Below are 12,200 nucleotides of genomic sequence, written 5' to 3'. Positions count from 1 at the left end.
CTTGTCTTCTAAACTGTCTTTAACACATGGTGTTCATTCTCCACACGCTTCTTCCATTCAGCTTACAAACACACTTGAGACTCTTGGAGGCTAAGGGAAAATTCCCCTTCTCGGCAGTGTTAAGTCATATTTCCCTTACTGTGACAAAATACGGAGATAGACAACTTAAATGAAGGAAAGGTTTACTTTGGTTCACAATTTCAGAGGTCCTGGTCCATAGTCACTTGGCCCATCGCTTTGGACCTGTGGTAGCTCAGCACATCAGGGTGAAGCACACAGCAGAGCTCTGTTCACCTCCTGGAAGCCAGGAAGGAAAAGGGAGAGAGAGGAACAGACTTTCTGGTCCCCATATCTCCTTCCAGGGCACATCCTCAAGGAGCTAACTTCCTCCCACTAGCCCTAGCCTGCTAAAGGTTCCATCATCTCCAGACAGTGCTATCAGTTGGGGACCAAGCTTTTAGCCTATGGGCCTTTTGGGTGACACTTAACATAACAAACCAGAGCACTGTCCATCCTACTCCAAGCTCATCCATTTCCTCATAGTGCTCCAAGTGCCCAGCCTGAGGTGATACTCAGTAAGCATGGGAAGATTAGGGGCAGGGGTGTGGCTCAGGGGTATGCACAAGGCACTGGGTCCAATCCCAAGCACCAAAAAAAAATGTGTGTGTGTGTGTAAATGCATAAATGGGAATATTAGAGTACAACTACCTATATGTGAGGCATAGGGACTGGAAATGATCTTTGTTCAGTTAACATCTGTGCCAGGCACAGTGCTAAGTATTGTGGGAGATTCAAAGATAAATGAGACATAGTTCCTAACTTCATGAACTTATATATACATATATAGATAGATACACATATATGTCATACATGTGTTGAATATACACACGCGTGAATATATAATCTATATGAAAAATACATGAATGAAATTTTCTCTTTCCCTTTTGTCTTAGTCCATTTCTGTGGCTAGTAACACAATTCCACATACTGAATAAATCAGAGAAATTTTGACTCACAGTTCTGGTCCAGTGTCAAGGAGCTGCATCTAGTGCTGGCTCTTCTTCCTGGTAGAGTCCCAAGGTGGTGCTGAGAACCACATGAAAGACAGGGATCGGGTGAGACCTGACCAAGCTGGCCTTATAAAAGGCTTACTCCCGAGCAAACCCATTTTCCATTCATCAAATGGGTAGATAAATGCATTCCTGAGGGCAGAGCCCTGATCACCTCTACAGCCCTGCCTCTTAGTGTCACAGTAAGGGGATTAAATTCCAACACAAGTTTTGTGGGAGTCCAAACATGTTCAGACCACAGTACTTCTTTGCTGGCAGCTGCTCATGGCCTCCTGAGCCAGGATCTTCCCTACCAACTGTACACATTGCATTCTTATTGGCCGCCTCCTTCCTTCCCATTTGTATCTTACCCTTTGAAAACTATTTGATGTATTCTACTTTTTAAAAAAATTACCAAGAGTCCACACTCACTGCAGGAAAATTAGAAACTTGGAGTGAGCTAAAAAATGAAAAATTAAAATAGTCATGAATTCTTCAACCAAAGGTAAGCATTTTGGTCTTGGGCCCCCTTGTGCTCACCGTCTTCTCTCTGCCTGGGGTGTGATGACATTGTCTCTCTCCTCAGAATTCTTTACTTCCTTCCCATTGAGGAATCACGGTGGAGTGGTTCCGGCTCCCTGCACTGCACTGAAGATTCGCCAGATCTAGTTTCATCTCGTCTTTCCAGCCTCCGCCCCGTCCATGCCTTCTGCACCCCAACCCTACACTACCGCCATATTGAATCTTTTGATCCTCCTTGACTGACACCCTTACTCCATGCCTTTGCCCATTTCGTTCTTCCAGAGAAAAACACACTGCACCCTCACCTATTCACTCCTCTCCTTCTACGGAAACGCTACTCCCTCAAAGGTCGCTCAGGTTCCTCCTCTCATCCCCTAGCTAGAATTATTGGGTTGCCCCTCTATTGGCCCTTGGTCTTAATTTTGAATAGCAATTAGTATTTGCTGCTATATTTTGTCTTTAAATCATAAGGTCCCTGAAGCCAAGGACTGTGTCTCTCTCATCCTTGAATCCCCCACAATAGTTAGCACTGTGCCTGGCACAGATGTTCACTGAACAAAGAACATTCCTGGTCCCTACTGCCTCACACATATGTAGTAAGTAGCACACTCTAATTTTGCCTCACACATATGTAGTTACACATTCTAATTTTGAAAAGGTAAATAAGAGGATTGCTGATGCCAACTCTTCTCTGGTCTTCTCCTTGCTGATGCCTTTTCTTCCTCAGAAGCTCTTCCTTGGCAGCCTGGACGTGTACCCTTGGAAGAGTAGAGGCATAAAGTTTTGGGATGTGTATTGTGTGGAGTCCAAACAGTGGTTAGAAACAAAAGGATAGATGTAGCCACAGCAGTGCAGGTAAGAGAAGAGGAACAGCTGATGGCTAAACCATGAGAGTGGAAAGAAAAAAGAAGCATTTTCCACTTTATGTGGCTTGGATCTTAAATATCCTCCTGGAAGTTCACGTGCTGAAGGCTTGGTTCCCAACTACCGGTGCTATTAAGAGGTGGTGGACTCTTTAGGAGGTAAGGTCTAGTTGGAGGAAGGTAGGTCACTGGGGACAAGCCCTTGAAGGAGAGATCGGGACCACAGTCCTCACTCACCCCTCCACTGCTCTCCTCCCTGCCGAATGTGCTGCCTCACCACAGGCCCAAAGCAACAGGGCCAAGTGAGCATGGGTCGAAACCTCTGAAACTAGGCCACAAGAAGCCTTTCTTCCTTTAAGTTGATTTATCTCAGGTATTTTGTCACAGTGACAGAAAGCTGTCTAACACATACTTGGTATATTCTTCCATGACTTTCAGAACAACTCGCTCAGTCAACATTCACTAGCTTGTTATATTTTCTGACAGACTACAGGGAAACCTGAAAGATTCATGTTCCTCCGTTCATTCTCTCCCTCTGGTTCAAGGAACTCTTGAAATCTTTGACTTTACTGCTCCCTTGTTTGAAGAACAGTCTTTTCCATGTTTTAACCTCACTCAGATTATGAATATATCACCTAATGTATACACGACGATGAAGCATGTGGTAGCCAACCTCCAAAATGGCCTCCATTGATCTTTGACTCCTGGCATTTATGCCTCTGTGTGGCCATATTGCACCATAATTCAGGACTGCACCCAAGTGACCAATAGAATACAAAGTAAGTAATGACATGTGACTTCCAAAACTAGGTCATGAAATGTATTGCAGCTCCCTCCACGTCCTCCTGGATTGCTTTCTTTGGGGAAGCCAGTTGCCATGTAATGAGGACTCTTAGGAAGCCCTGTGAAAAAGTCCACACAGAAAGAAACAGAGACCGCTTGCTACTTCTTTTTCAGAGCCATGAGTGTGCCATTTTAAAAAGCAGTCAAGGGCCAGGGATTTAGCTCAGTGCTTCCACTGCCTGCCTGCCAAGCATGAGGTCCCGAGTTCAATCCCCGGTACCAAAAAAAAAAGCAGTCAAAACTTCAGATACCTGCATCCCCAGCTGACATCTGACTGCAATTTCACAAAGACCCTAAGACAGGACCATGCAGACAAGTTGCTTTCATACTTTACCCACAGGAACCATAAGAAATAATAAATGATTATTGTTGTTTAAGCTACTGTTTGAGGATGCTTTGTTATACAGCAATATATAAACAATAAAATGCCCTGGGTATATTCTTTTATTTTATTCTTTATTGTTTGTTCATTTGTCTGCATATGTTCACATGAATTTGGATAGGTTTTGTTTGTTAATCAAAGGAAAAAAGAGAACCTCATAAATTTAACTCACTTTATATAGTGAATAACAAAATACCTTGAGTATCTAAGCTTGGGGACATATCAGTAAGTATGTATATATATATATATATATATAGAGAGAGAGAGAGAGAGAGAGAGAGAGGAAAACAGAAAACAGTCTAGACATTTCAAGCAGAGGTAACTATACAAAGTACTAGTTACAATGAGTTAGAAAGATTGGAAGCGTAAAAAAATAGTAATGTTACCCCAAATTACCATGAAGACTTAGATCTGAAAGAGCAAATGAGAAAAATGACATTAACCAGAGCTCATGACCCTCACTGAACTGCTGCAGCAGCACAGTCAGAGATATTCCCAGAAGTTGGAGGGAGAAAACTTATTTTAACTTTTCTCCTATTTTCCAATCTCCTGTTAGAGTCGGCCCTTGGCCTACATTGACAGGGGCAGTAGGCAGAGGATTCTGGGAAATGCAGTTTGTAGGATTCCTGCCCTTGAGATAAAGAAAAGAAAGAACAAGGCAATTGAAAAGCTGAGAGTTAATAGACCTTATTTATCACCAGGAACAGGAACAGAGATAATGAAAATAAAGGTGTACTAAAACATGAAATATCCAACACTTGGTACTTTTAGGGGATTCAAGATATTCCAATGCTCCCCATTTATCTTCTAAGATATATTCCCTAGCCCATCAAAAGATGGGGACCTCACCAGATGTTCAGACCTCTAAATTCTCCAAAGTGGCTGCCCCAACAAAACCCTCTACGGTAACTGTAGAACACTCTGGATAAGAAGAGTAAGCCCCTGACCACATGCCACAGAGCAGACTCTGTTCTCCCTACTTTTCAGCTGTGAACTCATTCACCTCCCACAACATCTCCATGAAACCAAACCTACTGTGTTCCACTTTACACATGAGCAAATCCAGACCCAGGGAAGTTAAGTCACACAGCCAGTGAGAGGCAGAGGCAAGGTGCTAACATGGCCCTCTCCTTTTGAGGCTATGTATCGAACTCTTCTGTTATTTTGCCTCTCAGCCTCCTATCACTTCACCTGAAATGTGGTAGCTGCTTATCACTGGTTACACTTATGCCTGACTCATGAAGAGATTAATAATATAAAAAGAATAGGGCTTATAGAAACAACCCTTGAGCTACAGGATCAACCATTGACTTTGTCCAAATGTTGGCTCTACCATAGCACAATCCATTAATTCCTGTAGAAAGGTTATGGTTATTGAAATCCCTGGGGGCTCCTATCTGATGCTCTGAATTGGTCTTCTTGGCTGGAAATACCCCTGCCAAGCCAAGTGGGGGTGGACCTGAAAGGGCAAGCCATATGCTTGGGCAGAGATGAAACCCCATTGAGAGCACTAAACTTGGGGTGCTGCTTCCTGCCAGCCTGTACCCATGCCCAAACCAGAAGCTAGTGAGTATGGTAAGCTTAAGTTCCTTCCCTTGGATAGAAAAGCGGAGAGGAGGAAAAGATGATCTTCAGAAATTTCATTCCAGCCTCTCTGACAACTGTATTTTTCATATTTGGGGGATTTATCTTGGTTCACAAACAAAAGATGATTTGTATTATTTTGAAATAATCAGTGCCTTTCTCATCATAACTTGAGACATGAGGCTAAAGAGATAGAGAGAGGGTGAGGGAGAGGGAGAGCGGAGGCGGAGAGAAACAGAGAGGGGAGGGGGAGGGAAGGGAAAGGCAGGGAGGACAGGAGAGGAGAGCAAGAAGGTAGAACACACCATGTTACAGTACCAAACCCTTCTATCAACTGTCTTCGTTTCCTGAAGATGCTCTTTTGTTCTTGGAGACTGCACATTAGCCCTGCCGTAAGATTTTCAAAGAAGCAGAAGGGCAGTAGTGAAATGCATGAAGTTTCAAATACAGTTTCTCCCTGGCAACCGTGGAGGGTCAGCTCCAGGACCTTGTAGATATCAAACTCCGTAGATGTTCAAGCCTCTTCTACAAAAATAACAGCATTTACATAGAACCTACACAATCCTTCCATACATTGTAAATCATCTCTAGATTATTTATACTATCTAATACAGTATAAATGCTATTTGATTTGTTGTATATTGATGACAAGAAAAAAGTTTGTACACGTTCACTACAGAAAATTTTTTCTGACTAATTTCAGGTTGAGGCTGGTTGAATCCATGGATGCAGAACCCACAAATATGGAGGATGAGCCATCATTTTAAACACTAGAGCTCAGTCTTGCTGATTCTAAGACCAGAAGTATGTGTGCTTCTTATGTGCTAATACAAATAGCCATTGGAGGTTTGAAGGGCTATGTTCCCCTGGGTCCAAAGCTGTTACCAGGCACATCAGGGCATTTTTGTGTGTTAGGTTGTAGAGTCCAGGGCTGACCAAAATGGATTCAATTCCTGTCCTCCAACAGGGGCATCTGAGAATGAACACTGCCACAAAAAAGAATTACAAAGGTGTAACTATAATGAGAGACAATGGTTGCTGTATAGCCTACGGAAATAATGTTCATATTTTATAATCATCCCATTTACAGACTTTCCTAACAGATCAATCAGGTTTCCCTTTGCTACATTTAGTCTCACTCATGGCCAGAGGAGAAAAATTTGGGTACCCCAAGTCAGAAAAAGATTTTTTATTTCGAAGCTTACACAGGCCTGTGTCTATGTGTAGTTACAGATGCAGGGACAAGGAGAGAAAATGAATACACAATACCTTTCTCAAAATGAATGGCTTGTCTTAGAAAACAAGAATTTCTTTCTTTGCAAATGCAGAGCTCCTAAAAACAAGCCTTTCTGCCTACACCTTGCCTGCCTAGAGGAATAAGCCACCTTCTCTTCCTCAAAGGATAGGCCAGCTGGAAACTGGTCCCTCCGGCGCCCAGCTCAGGGGGATGTAACTCCAAAGCTCACTGTTTTGGGTTTAGCCCCTGTCTCTTCACGGCCTTTTTATAACACAGATGTCAATACATGGAGAAAGAAATCAGCACTGCACTGCACTGGTGCACCCCAAGGGCTGGCTGATACCTACAGTGCTTCCCGAGTGGGTGCAGTTTTCTGAACAGGGTACGAGGCCCAGTCACTAAGGTGCGTCTGCCAGAGAGGGAGAGCAATGAGGAGCAAGCCCACCTGGGCATGCGTATTCACGTGCTGCTCTGGGATGTCTGTGACCACAGTCCATCTGCCCTGCCTTGTTCTCTTATCTCGCCACCAACCAGCTCTTCCTCTGTCTCGGATTTCCCAAGCTTACTCAGCCTCAGTGCCTCGGTGCTCATGATTTCCTAGGCCTCCCCTCAAAATTTCTGCATGGAAGCCCCTCTTGTCATTTAGCTCTAATTTCAATATCGTCTCCAAGAGATAGCCTTTCTGACCTTCCAGTGTAAAGTGATAGCCTCTCCCCAAGTGTTCCCCAGCAGAAAGGCACTATCACAACGCCCGGCTTTGTCTCATTCATAGCACTTCACATTTGCACAATTGTAAAAAAAAAAATCACACTTAAATATTGTTGCATTCTGTAAGATTTGGTGCCCTGGGCAAAGCTATGGATGAACAGACATTTTCTGTGTAGTTCTCTGTCTCCTAAAGTCCTTGAGCACTCTCTGGGTCTCTCCTCTGCTCCCAGCCCTGAATTTGTACTTCTGCAATTCAACATCCAGATTTTATCTCCATCATCCACCTCACATTATGTTCTCTCTTGGATTTAACTGTAAACAGATCTCAGTGTACCTGTAGTTTCCCTTATCCATGGTGGATACATTTCAAGACTCCTAATGGATTCCTGAAGGCACAAATAGCAACCAATCATATATATTTCTTCATGCAAATATACCTATGATAAAGTCAAGGACTTTCACCTTTTAATGTAAAGTAGACATTTTTCCTGTTCTCCTTGGCATATCCAAATTGCCAACATCACAACTCTTGCATTTTTGGCCACTATTATGTAAAATAAGTATTACTTGGACACAAGCACTGTGATACTATGCTAGGCAAAATGATAACCAAGATGGTCAGTAAGTGACTAAAGGGTGGGTAGCACATAACATGTGGATACACTGGACAGAGGAATGATTTGGAATGGAGTGGGATGAAGAGATATTTCATCATGCTACTCAGAATGGCATGTGATTTAAAAATCTGAATGCTTCATTCCTGGAACTTTCCATTTGATATTTTTGAACTGTGGTTGGCCGCTGGTAACTGAAAACATGGAAAGCAAAACCAAGGATAAGGGAAATTACTATGTCAAATAATGGGTTCCTCTGATCTCTCAGAGAATCCTGTGTGGCCTGCCCTTGATTTACAGGACAGCCTCTGACAGGTACGGTGAGGCCAAGGGGAAGAATGGTGCTGGGGCAAAGGTGGGGGGTCTGTCACCCCACAAGTCTGTTGACTGCACCCCAGCTGCAGCCAACACCCCTCAGACATTCATGTCCATTTATCCTTACAACAATCTTCAGTGCAAGCCACCCCTGGTCCGAAGCCCCAGTTCAGCTGTCTGCCTCAGTACAGAGAGAGGTCGAGGATAAAGTGATATTTATATCTGTATTAATATTCACTTTGTAGGAAACCCTGCCATCTTAGAAAGAACTCAGGCAGCTAGTTGTAAACAAAAGTCATTTTCTTGAGAGATCTCATTCTCTTTGTGATATGACACAATGTAGGTAAAAAACGGGCACTTTGCTAAGTAAAATCAAACCTTGGCCCTTCAAAGTTGGGAATGGAGGGGAAATTTCCATGGGAGGGAGCTGTCAACCCCACCCCCACCCCCATTTCTACCCCTGCTCTTCCAAGAGATCCATCACTCCCTTAAAGATCTGGGAAGCACCTCCATCACTACCCAGCCTGGCCTTAGGGGGGCGCTGCTAAGGCTGTCAACTCTGGCTACCCCCTCAGTGTCTTGGGAGAATGCTTTGATTTTTTTTCCAACACAGGTTAGCATGGCCACCCTATCCTACTGGATCCAAAGTCAAGTGAAGAAAATGTAGTTTAGGAAACTCCACAAATGATTCTGGGCCAGAACCAAAGTTGATTCTCACTAAAATGTGCAGTTACAACCCACTAACTCATCCCTTAGTTCCGAATTAAACAGCATGGACCAGACAAGAACATTTTCAAAAGATGTTACGGAACACCTGGGGAGAGGTGTCTGAATACAGAGAGGAACAGCCAAATCAATGAGCCAGATTACAACTTTCTGCTCCGAGGTCCCTGACAGCACCAGTTGGAAAGGAACCGTAACCTAGAAATTGTTAACAAGAGAAGTTTCCATGGTAAGTTTGGAACACATGACTTACAGCACTTGCTCCCAGTCTTGTCAGTCACCATGTACACTGCACATTTTTCTAGAAAAGCCTTGTTGAGATCTGTTTAACCAGTAGTCTCCTACATGTACACCACTGCAGAAACCCTACAACCAGACATTCTAAAGCACTTCAAGGTTTTTTCAAAGCCCACAGCTGAGGCTCTGGGAGCTACTGGTCTCTCTCCCCATCCACTCAGCCCTGCTAGAGTTCTGTTACCAAGGTAGCCTCCTCCTTGGACTGATTATTCTCCTTTGATGAAAATCCCACCTTGTTATGGTTCATACCTAGACGTCCCTCAAGACTGTCATGCCCTCACAGGCAGGGCTTTTGGGAGGTGACCAGATTCCAGAGGCTTACAGCTGACTTGCCCTTAGGAAGTGGGGTCTGGTCAGAAGAGGCGGGTCACTCAGGGTGTGATCTGGAAGGATTTATCTCCCTTTCTGGCTCCTCCCTTCAGCCTCTGCTTCCTGCCATGATGTGAGCAGCTTTCTTCCACCAGGTCCTTCCACCATGTGTTCTTTCCTTGGAGCCAGCCAACTATGGACGAAAAACGTGAACCAAAATAAACCTCTCCTCCTCTAAGTTGTGGGTATTGGGTGTTTTATTCCAGCAATGAGGAAAGTGACTAGGACACACCCTTAGGCTGGAGGTGTAGCTCAAGGTGGGGCACTTGCCTAGCATGTGTTAGGTCCTGAGCTCAATCCTCAGCACTGCCAAATATGTGTGCCCCTAAATGCAGGCATATCACAGCTCCATGCCATTGGCCCTTTATATCCACAGGTTCCACATCCTTGGGTTCAGCCCACTAAGACTGAAATATTTGGAAGAAAAAACTCCATCTGCACTGAACATGCACAGGCATTTTTCTTGTCATTTTTCCTGAATAATATAGTATAACGACTGTTGGCATAGCATTTACACAGTATTAGATACTATAAGTATTATGTAATGCAAGGTATTAAAGTATGCAGAAGGCTATGCATAGGCTCTGTGAAAATACCACATCATTTTATCGAAGGGACAAGAGTGTGATGGCACACGCCTGCAATCTTAGGGGCTGTGCAAGAGGATCGCAAGTTCAAGTCCACCTGGGCAATTTAAAGATTTAGAGAACTTGTCTGGAAATTACTTTTTTAAAAAGGTAATCATGGGTTTGGTAACCAGAGGGGGCTGGAGCAAACTCCCTGTGGATATTGAAAGACTACTGTTAATAAAATTCAGTTCTCTTTAAGAGAGGATACACATGATACAGTAGCAAGGAGGTTTTTGTCTCCAGAATGCAGTCAGTTGTCCATCCAGAAGAGCAAGAAGTAAGTGATCCAAACCTATGCCACCTTCTTGTGGCCTGCAGTGGGCTCCTGTGGTCATAACTGCACAAGTAACAGTAGGTGCCAGTCTATGCGGAGCATGTGCCTGCAGGTTGTCCAGATTCCTGGCAACATGGAGTAGGAGACAAAAGTTCTCACCTCAGCACCTTTACATGCCCCCTTCTGCCATGAAGGGATTGATTTGGGCTTGTTGGATCACAGCACCTCTGGGTTCTGTGCCTGCCTTCACCCCCAGACAGAAATGAAATTCATGATGCAGGGCTAAGACTAGAGAAGCACAAAGCTAAGAACAGGGAAAAGGGGCTGGGTATGGTGGCTCAAGTGTGTAATCCCAGCACTCTGGGAGGCTAAGGCAGAAGGTTCATAAGTTTGAACCTAGCCTCTCTAACCTGGTGGCTTGGTGAGACCCTGTCTTAAAAATTAAAGAAAAGAAGGAAAGGAGAAAAGGAAGGAAGGAAGGAAGAAGAAAGAAGGGAAGGAAGGAAGGAAGAAGGATGGAAAGAAAGAAAGAAAGAAAGAAAGAAAGATAGATAGAAAGAAAGAAAGAAAGAAAGAAAGAAAGAAAGAAAGAAAGAAAGAAAGAAAGAAAGAAAGAGAGAGAGAGAGAGGAGGAAGGCAGGGAAGGACTGAGGATATACCTTGATGGCAGAGTGCTCCTGGGTTTTCTCTCCAGTACTGTAAATAAATAAATAAAGTAAAATAAAACAGGGAATAAAAAGAACTTCCCTGAGAGTATGGGTGAGGATATTGGGGACAGAGGGAGTATGCTTCCAGGGTCTCTGGTTGAAATTTGGAACATTTCCTCCCGTAGAGAGGCATTTCTCAACCATGGATAATGTTCCCCTTGAAAACATGTGGTAACATCTGGAGACAGTTTTGACATTACCTCTGGGGAGGCAGGTAGAGGCCAGGGATGCCACTAAACATCCCACAGTGCACAGGGAGTCCCACAAAAATGATCTGCTTTAATAACTCAAAAAATAAGAAAAAGATACAAAAAAAAATTAAAAATAAGAACCAAGATATGTCATGTAAAGCTACAAGATCCCAATGATGAATGTAACTGTATTGTATACCTAAAATGTACCAATAAACTTAATGGAAAAAACAGTGACAAGATTGGAGAAACTTTGCCATAGATCAACAATACATTTGAAAATTTGATTCAATAACTCAGCTATGGTTGAGGCAGGAGATTAGGGCATGGCAAATGGGCTGGGCAACTGGGCGTGACCTGTCAATCTCGGAGATCTATCAATTATAGAGAATGCTCATTTCAATGCTTCTGACATGGGACTGAGCCTAGCCCTGCACTCAATACCAACTGGACAATGCTGTCTTCAATTCTTCTGGCACGAGATCAAGTGGGTTTAAGATGGGACAGCTCAGAACTGACATCAGACAGGATTTAAAGAGTGGCCTTTAAGTTGTGGCTGTTGTGAGCCTTTTCACCAGCTCATTCTCACTCTCTTTTCCTATTTTAACTGCCTCACATTCATTCTGCAGAGCACTTCATTTTTTTTTTTTTGCTTAAATTCTTTTATTGGTACATTTTAAGTATACAATACATTTACATTTATCATTGGGTGCTTGTACCTGTACATGATGTATCTTGGTTCTTACTTTTAATGCATTACCTGTGCATCCTTCCCTATTTACATACTTCATTTCCATTTTTTTTCTTTTCTCATAATTTTTCCTTTGCATTCCTTTCCCTCTCCATCTCCCCCGACCACCCCTACCCCTTTGGACCTTTTCCTATTTCAAAGT

At 43.4% G+C, this 12,200-nt stretch overlaps 1 long non-coding RNA gene across 1 annotated transcript; it reads left to right on the top strand.

Moving 5' to 3' along the window:
• The first annotated feature begins 5,490 nt into the window (after positions 1–5,490).
• LOC147826169 (uncharacterized) lies at positions 5,491–11,970 on the top strand. Its single transcript, XR_015439292.1, has 3 exons — positions 5,491–6,047; positions 8,874–9,069; positions 9,560–11,970. It is a non-coding gene; the product is annotated as an uncharacterized LOC147826169 (long non-coding RNA).
• Positions 11,971–12,200: the final 230 nt, after the last annotated feature.

This window comes from Heterocephalus glaber, unplaced genomic scaffold (genome assembly GCF_053883595.1).
Source record: "Heterocephalus glaber isolate CG9 unplaced genomic scaffold, H.glaber_assembly_v1.0 deba00001472, whole genome shotgun sequence".
NCBI lineage: Eukaryota > Metazoa > Chordata > Mammalia > Rodentia > Bathyergidae > Heterocephalus > Heterocephalus glaber.
Note: the sequence above shows the minus strand (reverse complement) of the source record. Positions and strands in the feature narration are given on the sequence as shown.